This window comes from Haplochromis burtoni, unplaced genomic scaffold (genome assembly GCF_018398535.1).
Source record: "Haplochromis burtoni strain Fernald_Lab_line unplaced genomic scaffold, NCSU_Asbu1 Contig_543, whole genome shotgun sequence".
Classification (NCBI taxonomy): Eukaryota; Metazoa; Chordata; class Actinopteri; order Cichliformes; family Cichlidae; genus Haplochromis; species Haplochromis burtoni.
In genome coordinates, this window is record NW_024582904.1 from 207,983 (window position 1) to 219,294 (window position 11,312).

Here is an 11,312-nt window from a genome sequence, read left to right on the forward strand (position 1 = left end):
AAATCAACTCCATAAGGCCAGTTTGCCCTGATCTTTAGTCTAGTTATTGCATAATTTTGCATACCTCAGTCTGTTTCATGAATGTGTCATGAATTTGCTGCATTCTTTCTTTTTTCTTAAGGACATGACTTTCAGATACTGTTCATTTGCTGTAGAACATTACTTTTCTTTAATACGTGCTACTCCTTGTTTTGCCTCTGTCAGTGCGCCCCAGGGCAGCTGTGGCTACAACGTAGCTTGCCATTGCCAGTGTGTGAATGTGTGTGTGAATGGGTGAATGACTGAATGTAGTGTAAAGCGCTTTGGGGTCCTTAGGGACTGAGTAAAGCGCTATACAAATGCAGGCCATTTACCATTTGTCTTTAAAATTGGTTCTTCACTAAGTATGCGTTATGTGTAGAAACAATAATGGTTCATCCTTTGAGTTTTAGTGTCCTTTTTATGCTTGAATGATTCATATATCTGCGTTAAATGGCTTAACAAACAAATAAACAAATGAACAAAAACAAAACCATTCCTCGGGTACAAGCACTGGACTAAAAAGGGTGAAAAATGTCCAAACGAAACCTTTACAAGTCTTCAAAAAAACACGTTGAGAACTATTGCTCAAGTGGACTTTTAAAAAATCATCTGTTTCAAAGCAAAATATAAAAAAATGAGAGGCAACTCAAAACTTTTGCTCAGCGTATAACTGTATAACAAAATTCAACATTTTTAGTATCAGGAAGTCTGGTGTGTCTTACTGTATCAAACAGTGGGGAAGATATTAATATAACTTAATAAAACACTTCAATTAGACTTCACACAATCACCAAGTGATTCACAGTGCTTTTTAAATGGCACATTTACTGAAGTGGAATCTCTGTGAAGGTAAAGATGAAATCTGCAAATGTTTGCATTATGTTTTGGGTGTATCTGTCAGTTGACCGTGACAAAGTCTTTCTATCACAAAAGTTTTATGATTCAACCCGTTCCTTTTTGTTGGCACTGTTTCACAGACTAAGTACATGAATTACATTTTTCACCGGTATAAACCAGTCAACTGTCCTTCACATTATCAGGTAAGCAACTCACCTGAAGTACGGCGTACAGTTACACAGGATGATCCTGTGGACCGGAAATTCAACATCCTCCACTTTGATGATTGCATCACAAAATTGTCCCTCCGAACGGAGTTCATTATACACTGAGCTCGACTTGTATGGCGGCTGGCCTTCTTCACTCATCTTGAGTTTTGTGACTGTTTTTCTTAGCTTTTTTGTCTGAAGTTTGTCTTGAAGTGTTCAGATCACAAAATCAAATCTAACTGTGGAATTTGGGGAATGGAGCCTATGACATCATCATGACTTGGCAACAGTTGCCCCATAGAATTGTTTTGAAATGTATATTTACATTGTTTTAATGAACCTTTCATTGCACAAAAGCTTTGTTTTGATTTGATTTGGATTTAAGAAATTGCATATGAGCCTCACAGATAGCATACAGCATTTTGTATGTTTGCCTCACAGAGGTCAACTAGTAAAATAAGCACTTCAAAACACTCTTACGAATGGACTACAATATCATATTTAGCTCATATTTAACCTTAATAGGCCATTTTTTTAATAAAATGACTTTGTAATATCCGAACACAGATATTACAAAGTGTGATTCATGGCTAAGCTGTTTTCTTGGGTTGTATTAGACTTTTATCTAGTTGGAAAAATGGGCTCCTGCACGTTACTGATGTACAATAGTAGTAAGAAAGAAACAAACAAACAAAACACATATATACACTGTATGTATAGTACAAGACTGATATAATGACGGTGCTTGACAGTATTACCTCAAACAGGTGCAAGCAGTCACCTGTCTGAGCACAGACTGCAGATCTGTTGTTGAGCAATTTCTTTCCATTCATAGATATATGCAGCATCCAGCTGCAATGGGTTCTGGTTGCCTCTAATGAACATGCCAGCCCAAAATTACCCAGGCATATTCAGTGGGAGAGATATCAACACTAAATGCTGGCCAAGGAAGTGTCTGGATATGCTAGTGATCTCTGGCAATGTGGAGGCGACACTCAAACTGCCACAGGGTGGGTTGTTGTACAGGTTAGAGAACTTCATCTCGATAGCTCTGTCAAGTCACTTCCAACAAGAACAGTCAGATGGTCATGCAAGGGATCACGCGGGATCAGGCGTCATGCATGCTCAGCCTGGCATCAGGATGCTTCAGTCAGATGCAGCAGGGTGGCAGTGATGACAGTATAAGGCATACACCTGCTTCTAATATTGAGACTCGTGCCTTGAGAATGTGGCACCCGTCTATGCATCCAGACAGGTTGCCAGTCTGTCACAGAGAGACAGAAAGGACATTCACACTCACACCTATGACTAATTAAGAATTGCCAGTTTAGCCTCATATGCATTTTTGTTCGCTAATCACTGCACCACTGTGCCACATGTGTGCACGATGGCAGTGGCTTACAAGATACATCTGGTGGTCAATAAATTAGCAGGTCAGCGGCTTGATCACTGGCTTCTGCATTCTGAGGAGTCTGAATATGAGTGTGCGCGAATGGGAATGCATTAACTTGAACCTATTCTGAGCTGTACAAGTGAGTTTATTTGGGCTTGGCAAAGAAACCCCAACCCCGCCACTGACTAAAATCATTCAACTTGAACCAAAGACTGCTCGCAGAATATGTTTGGGTTCTCTACAAGATTAAAATTATGTGCTAAGAAACGCATTTAAAAGAAAGACTGACAATTTATTGCATTTGCAACATAAGCCTTGTTTTGTTTTTGTTTGTTTTTCTGACTGGTATAGCACTAAAGCGGAACTTGTTATAATTTACAAAGTTAAGCAGAAAATTAGGCCATTGTAGCTCCGTCAAGCTTTCACTGTATGACAGAAAACAATGGGAACGGGTCTCTCTTCCCTTAAACCTATCAGCTGTGATTGAACACCTGAGTAGGTAATAAAGCATCTTATTGCAAACACATTCAACACAAACCACATTTTGTTTTTGGTTTTATTTCGCACACACAAACTCATTAAAAAAAAACATCCTTTTTTTTTTAAAGCTCACACACAGATTGTCTAATACATTCTCCCAACCTCACATGTACACGCATCATTACAGGGAGGCATTCAGATATGCAGCTGCACACTTGCTCAAGCTTTATCACCCCCAAAATCTGTGCCCACTCCATGTTATTATACTACTGCCTTCCTCAAAGGCAAACACAGCAGGTAGCCTGAGATCTAATTAGCTAGTTAGTCTTTGGTTGACTGAGTAAAGACCCCATCCGAAATAAATCTGAGATCTCAGTTCGTGACATTTTGCTGTGATAAAGTGGAAACGTTCGCGGCTGTGAACAGTAGGAGAGGGCATTGTCCTGATGAATTTCTGCCAAACAAAGCTGTTTCTGATACGACAGTGTCTGAGGAGGTATTCATAAAAAAAACAAACAGGCAGCATAGAAGAATGACTGTAATCAAACAGATTTCATCAAAACTACTTGAACTTATTTACTGGGGTCGCTGTGCTTGTTTTCAATTCACTGGCCCACTAATCTGTCTCGAAGGCAAAACAACTCAGAGTGAGATGTCAAAACATTCAGACACACAGCGTGAGACGAATATTTAAAGGGGGAATACTTTTTTCTTTACAGGCCCAAAAGCAAAAACTGTGGCTATAAATAACTGCGTGCGGCTGATATGGTGCCTCATCAATACGCATGACTGAAAGATTTCTGATGAATTTCCTCACTGCACCATTTGCACGCAAAAGGTTGGAGAAGACTGACCAAACGCATAACGTGCAAACATGACGGCTCTGTGCTTTCATAATGTTTACACCACGTTTTGACCAAGCCTTAGAAAGTGAAACAAAATGCCCAGTGTTATCTTGTTCATTATATTGTTCCTAACAGGCCATTTCAGGTCTCAAAAAAGCCTCAGAGGGACAGTTCTAAACAAAGGAAGCACCAGAAAATAAATCAATTATATTCCTCCGCTCCATCATTATTTAGGTGCCTAAATTCATGGCTCAATGAAACCCAACATTTCAATTTTATTTATATAGCACCAAATCACAACAAGAGCCACTTCAAAGCATTTTATATTATAAGGTAAAGACACTACAATAGTAGAAAAACACCAACAATCAAATAACCCCCTTTAAGCAAGCACTCACAGGTGACAGTGGGTAGGGAAAACTCTCCCTTTTAACAGGAAGAAACCTCCGGCACAACCCGGCTCGGGGATGGATGGCCATCTGCTACGATCTGTTGGGGAAGTCCCGAAAAGCCTAAGCCTATGTCAGCACAACACAGGGAGGATTCAGGCTCACCTGATCCAGCCCTAACCCTAATCTAAAAATTAGAGAGGGTGTCTGTCTCCTGAATCCAAACCAGGAGCTGGTTCCACAGAAACATGTGAGATGCTAAAGCACTGCTGCCCTTCAACAAACTTTTATTGATAGAAATACAGTTACTCAAATAACAGAACAAAGAGAACAAAAGAGACAGGAGCCCTAGCTAAAACAAAGAAGAGGAAGAAGCACACGAATCAGCTGCATAATGGGATTTCGGATTCAGGTTTTTCATTAAAACTAGTCCTGAAAAACTAAACCAATAGTAATCAAGACTCAGAAATGTACTACCAGGTTCGACTCAGCCTATGGTTAATGAACAAAGCTATAGCAGCAATGAAGAAATAAAGCAGCTGCCATGCTTCGGCTTCTCTGGGTTTAAATTTTTGCAGCAAACCTTCAGCAAATAATCAGCTTTGAGAATAAACCAGAGGAGAGAGGATGATGAGGATGATAACAAAAAGCATAAAAAGACAATGAGCACCCCCAATCACCATCACCATCATCATCACTTGTAGAAATGAGACTCCAAAGTCACATCGGTGCTTATTTACGCAAAATAGTTTTTATTTACTCTAAAAAAGGTGTGGTGTAGATGCGTTCACAAATATATTAAGAAAAATGACACAACACATACTGAAAGTGTCATTTTTAACAGTATTTTGTGGTGTAGGACAACAGCCTGTGTTACATCAGCATATTTGTTGTTTTGTTGTTTCTTTGAATCATTGTAGTAGAAAAATGAGAAAGAGGTTATTTCTACATACAAGGCATCGTCTACCTGAATCTAAACTCTTTCATTGTGCTTCTATCTTTGAAAGAAACGGTTTTAGGTTATAATTCATAAGAGGAAGTGCTTTTATATAAGAATAGGTAAACTAGCTTGTGGCTATAGTAGGCTATAGTAGTTCATAGTAGAATCTAAGTGTTCGGCGATGCACTCTGGTGCTGAAATATTGACCAAATGTCTCCTCTTCGTTCTCAACAAAAGTCTGAATCACATCGAGAACTGCCACATTAAATTCACAACAGCCAGAGATGATGAAAAGAAAAACAACCTGAAATCAGGAAGAGCCTTTGAGTCTTCAAATGGAGTTTGGTGTTTTCATGTAAAGCCCTCGAGCAAAACTGATCTTCTGATTGGATTTAAAAAAAATACTGAGAAGAGAGCACAATAATTGTGACCAACTTATAGGAAGAAACTCTGGCTGTGTTCAAGGACTAGTGAGGATTAAAGAGAAGCCGGTTCAGCAGCACAGCTGTTGTTTCACATCTTAAACAATTCCAATATGCTACCAAGGCAGAAGAGTGGCCACAGTTTTAACTGTTCAGGGTTTGCGTTTCGTCCATGTTTCAGCACCAGAGGTCTACAGCAGTACCTTCTACTCTCTACGATATTTTAGAATAATAATACGAGGCAGGCAGTGCATAAACCATGTACAAAAAGACCCATCCGGACCCAACCCAGAGCCCTCTGTCTAAAGGAGTAGAACCACCTGTGTGAACCCCTGGAGGCCTCTAATTTGGTCTTTCTGACCGGCTGTCACAGCAACATCACAGATTTAGCACTCAGCACACATAAAACCGAATAAAAATAATAATACACACACACATAAACACTAATATCAACATACAGTCAGCAAATAAACAGTCAATAAATTCCTTCTGTCTGCATTTTAGGGTTAGGGCATGTCTAATATAATGTCTAATATATGTATAATAACATAGATTTATATTTATCTCAGGCTGGATTTCTATATCGTGATACAGTAATATATTTTCATGATAGTATTATATTGGGAGTGTTTTTATGACTACCACATCTAACAAGAAAACAAAAAAAAGAAAAAGTGATTATGGCACAGCATATTTTCTAAATGCTGCAAACTCAGATATGAAGCAATTGTTTTTCTTTTTACTATCAGTACATTTATCAGTCAAGTAACACTGTATACAGTGTTAAGCCAGAGCTATTCGTGGCATGGACTTCCAGATTGACTTTAATACGAACACAGAAAAAAAAATCCACTATACTGGTCATTTACGTATTATGTTTTTTTTTTTATCTGCCAGTTTCCTGCCATATTTTCTGGTCTGATTTTGTGCTGTGTGAGCACTGATGTGTGTCTATTTGAAGTCTTATTCTAATGTCTGACATGATAATTGGCAGTTTCTGTGGAAAGCTATTTGGTTGTGAAAGCTGCAGAAATCTTCACTTTTTAATGAAACACAGAGCGGGACAATGTTAGTCTGTCAAGAGGCTTATCCGTTACCTCCTGTCCCTCGTGAAACCACTCAAAGCTCTTTCTTTCAAAGGCAAAAAAAGAGAAAGCTTTTTGTCCTCTTAGCAAATCATTTGAAAGATCATATCTATAGACGTAATCTGCTGTTTTGTGCCTGAGCTATCTGCCTTCAAACGCAACATCGGTCAAAAAAGAATTGTTGCCATAAATTTTACTTATTGCAATAAAATGGAAATAGAGCCATATTCATCATTTGTGTCTCTCTCTTTTCGCTCTCTCAAGAATGTTTTCCTGCGTGAGTTTAAGCGAGCGTATCCACGATTAACTGGAATTTTGACTAAACAATCCTCCGAGGTTCTCTCAGTCATTACGCTTAAATGTGACAGAGTGTTAATGCTCAGAGATTTTAACATTCATGAGGAAAAAACAAAAGAAACTGGAGCCACAGAGTGTGAGAGGAACAGAGATATGACACTAATGAAGATGTATGCTGCCAATACAGATCACTGTGTGTGTGTGTGTGTGTGTGTGTGTGTGTGTGTGTGTGTGTGTGTGTGTGTGTGTGTGTGTACTCCGGGAGAACGGACTTCATTGGGCTCTAAAGTGCCTACGAAATAGCTTGATAAATGCGAGTAGGAAAAAAATTACATTTGTCAGTCACAATTTATTCAGCTGGTAAAGCCTCCATTGCTCTATTACCCGTGTCATGTCTGTGCATCTATGTGTCATTACAACATCCTGCTGATTCATAAATTATCGCCGGATTACTGTTTTCTTTATCACCTTGCTGAGCTACTGTTGCTTCCAAATGCAGTTAAAAGAGACATACCAGTTATTGCAATCTATTCCACACAGTTCTTTTCCTTACTTTTTTGGTCCAAACCTTGCTGCTTGTCACTAAAATCTGGGAACAAGAAAGCTCTTGCGACTCCTGACCTTTGTGTGAAGAACAGCCTGCAGGCAGCCTTGACTCTTTGTGTCTCTGCAGCAAAGTCAAAATGAAACAGAATTATTGTCAAACACGCAGACCCACATTTGAAAGAAAATAAAGTCACTTAAAGTCAGGCGTTAATAAAAGTTTAAGGCACGACAAGTGACACTTCGATTCATATTTTTAAAAAGGAAGACTTCCTGTAAGTTGAGCCTTAAACCAAGTCGGCTTGTCCAGAAAATCAGGAAGTGCTGAAAACCAAGTTTACAGTGAAGTGACCTCAATCAGAATTGATGTGACGTTACATAGCCAGAAAATGTGCAGACAGGAGGAGGTTCGGATGGATTGATGGGTCACAAAACATCCGACTTAGTTGAGACAGGACACCACTGATGGTTTCTTCCAGGGATGGCTTCTGCAGCTTTTTCATGACTGATACACACCAAACCCTGAAGCCAAGTGAGAAAAAGCTTAATCTAGAAAATAAATGTCATTTTAAAACCATTTTCTCTGCTTTATGAACATCATAACACAGCAGTGGGGTTTTTTCTTGCATTTCTTGTTGCATATTTTCTGGCTTTGCTTCTTTCTCTCTCTTTTTTTGCCTTTTTAATTAAAATGACAGCGTATTTATTAGAGTAGTGCGCATAGAAGAGAAATGATCAGCAGCACAAATATCCGTTTTCCAATAATCTGTTTTTTCTCTGCTCAGAGCAATTTTACATGGGTTTAAAAGACAGAGTGGTGCACTATGCAGCAGTGTAAAGAGGAAATGTAGGTCTGTAGTGCTGCAATGTTTCTTAAAAAAGAGAAAAGCTGATGGGGCAGAACAGGCAGTATACTTCGATCCATATTCATATTTCAATTTGTTTTTAGAGACCTCTCTACAACTGCTGATGCACTTTGAAGGATCAGTCATTTTCTCATTTTTAGGAGGGAGCACCCACCAGTCTTTTTTGCATAAATATGTAGTTAAAGGGTTTTCCCGTGGCTGTGTGAGTCTGTGAGTGAGGAATATGTTTCTACTGTGCATCACATGCCTGCTCCATATCAGAAACTACATGTTGCACCTCTCTGCAGCCCTTACTTGCATTGCAGTGGCACTGCAAAAGTCTTTCTCTGTTTCTCTCCACACGTGATGAGGTATGGATTAAGTAATGACTTCTTGCCTTTGTGCTCTATGGGCAGTCATTTTTAGCAGAGATTATTCACATGCATTACCAGTAAAAAAACAACCCAGACATGCAACAGTTTATTTCTCCTCCAGAAAGTCTCTATGAATGAAGATCAGTACATCTGGACTGCGTGTGTGAGCTGTTTGGAAGATAGCATAGGAAATTTTCTGCTCTATGCAATCAAAGCCAATAAATACAGATTTGCATCCAGCGGCTGATTGTTACACGAGTGGGCAACAGTGGAAGAGCCAGTGGATGCACAGCTGTATTTATTGTCTCTGATTGCGTAGGGCAGCAAATTTGCTATACAGTTTCCCACTGTTTAACAGGCTCTTACCGCATGTGAGGGTGGAATGGGTTGTTAATTTGTTGTATTGTCTTTGAAATATCTCATCGTTGAAAGGGCTGACCCATGCAGTCACCTGTGGACCTTAGAACCATGATTATCCCAATAACTGTCTGTTTGTGAGCATGCGCTTAATTGCAAGAGGAGACGGCTGTGCTGGAGTAATGCTGTGGTTATGCCTGATATATCGGTCATTGCTCACATTAACTGTAGCATCAACACAGCCCTGAAGTCCAAAACAGTAGGTGCTGGAGTAAATGGACTTCCACTCAGGAAAGGCTTTTCTTTACCAACTGTTTCACTCTGTCACTCTCTGTACCATCTCAGAATTTCTATACTCACATAAACCCTGTGAATTGATCCAAATAGTAGTATAGTATAGATAGTAGATAGTGTATACAGTGGGTAAAATAATAATCATTAATTTTCTAAGTAATTATATTTCTAAAAGTGCATTTGACATTAAATTCTTACCTGATATTGGTAACAACCCATCAAATCATCAAGTACAAAGAAATGGGGGTTTTGGGATGACATGCAGTTCCTTTTGACTTCCAAATGTAGAGTGTATTATGGCATCCAAAGAGTTCAGTTTTGGTTTCATCTGACCAGACCGTATGCTCCCAGTATTTCACAGGCTTGCCTAAATATTGTTTAGTAAACTGAGCACGAGCATGGTTTTTCATGAGCAATGGAGTCTTGGTGAGTGTGCATACATGCCATGGCGGCTGAGTGCATAATTGTTTTCTTTGAAACTTCACATTCCCACACGATCCAGTCTCACAGATCTCTCTATTTTACACAGTCTAAAGTAGATTATTTTCACAATAAAGGTTCCAAATATGTTGGATGCTCATGTTTGTTGTTGTTTCCATTGTCATGAATCAGCATCATGAGTCTGTCAAGCTCCTTTTATACGTTATCATTTTGTCATGATCTGGGGTGTCGGTGATGTGGCTGTGCTGTTGTTTCCCTGTCTGAAGCTTTGGTTCCTCGCCCGGTCCATGCCCGCCTCTCTCCACCTGCAGCTCGCCAGCAATCAGCACGGCAATCTTACCGGTGCAGACCTTCACTCTCTGCCAGATTATCAGCTAAACTATAACGGTAAATCAGCCTCTATGCATAGCTAGTTCAAGTATTTGCTTGTGTGTAATCTCATCCTCTCATTTCTCCAGTTACCTGCATCTCCGGTTCATTCTCCACTTGCCTCCGAACCAGCCTGAATTTCCTCTGTCACCGGTCCTTCATCCCACCTTATGAAATAGACTCTGTGTTCAGTCCCATGGCGCTCAGACTTAATCTGCCTCCCTCTCTGCACATTCACCCCACTTTCCTTGTCTCTAGTGCTGGAGACTGGAGTGCACAAACCAGTGCACTCCAGCCTGTTGTCCACACCTCTGGTTTATTCTCCACTTACCTCCCTACCTACCTGGATTCCCTCTGTCACCAGTCCTTCACTTTATCCACAACTACAGCCAATTAACCACCTCACACACATACAACTCACCTCATCTATGGTCCCTTTCATCTGGTCTTAAGGATCGGCGCTGAGGTGAACAGATTCATTTAGAAATGGTTGCTTCAGATTCTGGTGCACCCAGAAACGAAATTACTATTAATTGCGGAGGTGGACACATCCAATTCCTGCATGGGGGCTGTTCTCTCTCAGTGTTGAGGGGCCCAACATAAGTTCCAGTCCTGTGCCTTTGTCTCCTGGCAGCTATAGCCCACATAGCGTAACCTAACTGTACCACGTTAGGACCCAAAGTATGTCTAAGCTCTGTAGACTAACCTCAGATGGAGAGGCTGATCAGCTCAGGTGCCTGGGTTCAAATACACCCGGAACTCCTAAGCATCCTTTGCTACTCGTCTGTCACCATCCGAAATTAAACCGGAGCACTCCAGCCCATTGTCTGCACCTCTGGTTCATTCTCCACTTACTTCCAAACCTGGATTCCCTCTGTCACCAGTCCTTCGCTCCTGTTTCCTCCTAGGCTGCATCTTCTTTCTACCCACCGCTGCACCACCTGTGGTAATCATAAAACTCACCTGTAGCCATCAGTACTGGAAATAATACCTCCCTCTTCCCGTTGCAGTGGATCCTGTCCCTGTGAAGTTTCCACAATGTCCTGCTCTGCCATCGAATAATTAAATTAATTAAATTATTTTAATTAAATCAGTTTAAGTTTGAGTTCCTAGTGTACTGAGTCTGCTTTTGGGTCCATCCTTCCACTGGCCTCTCGCTCACTTATGACAC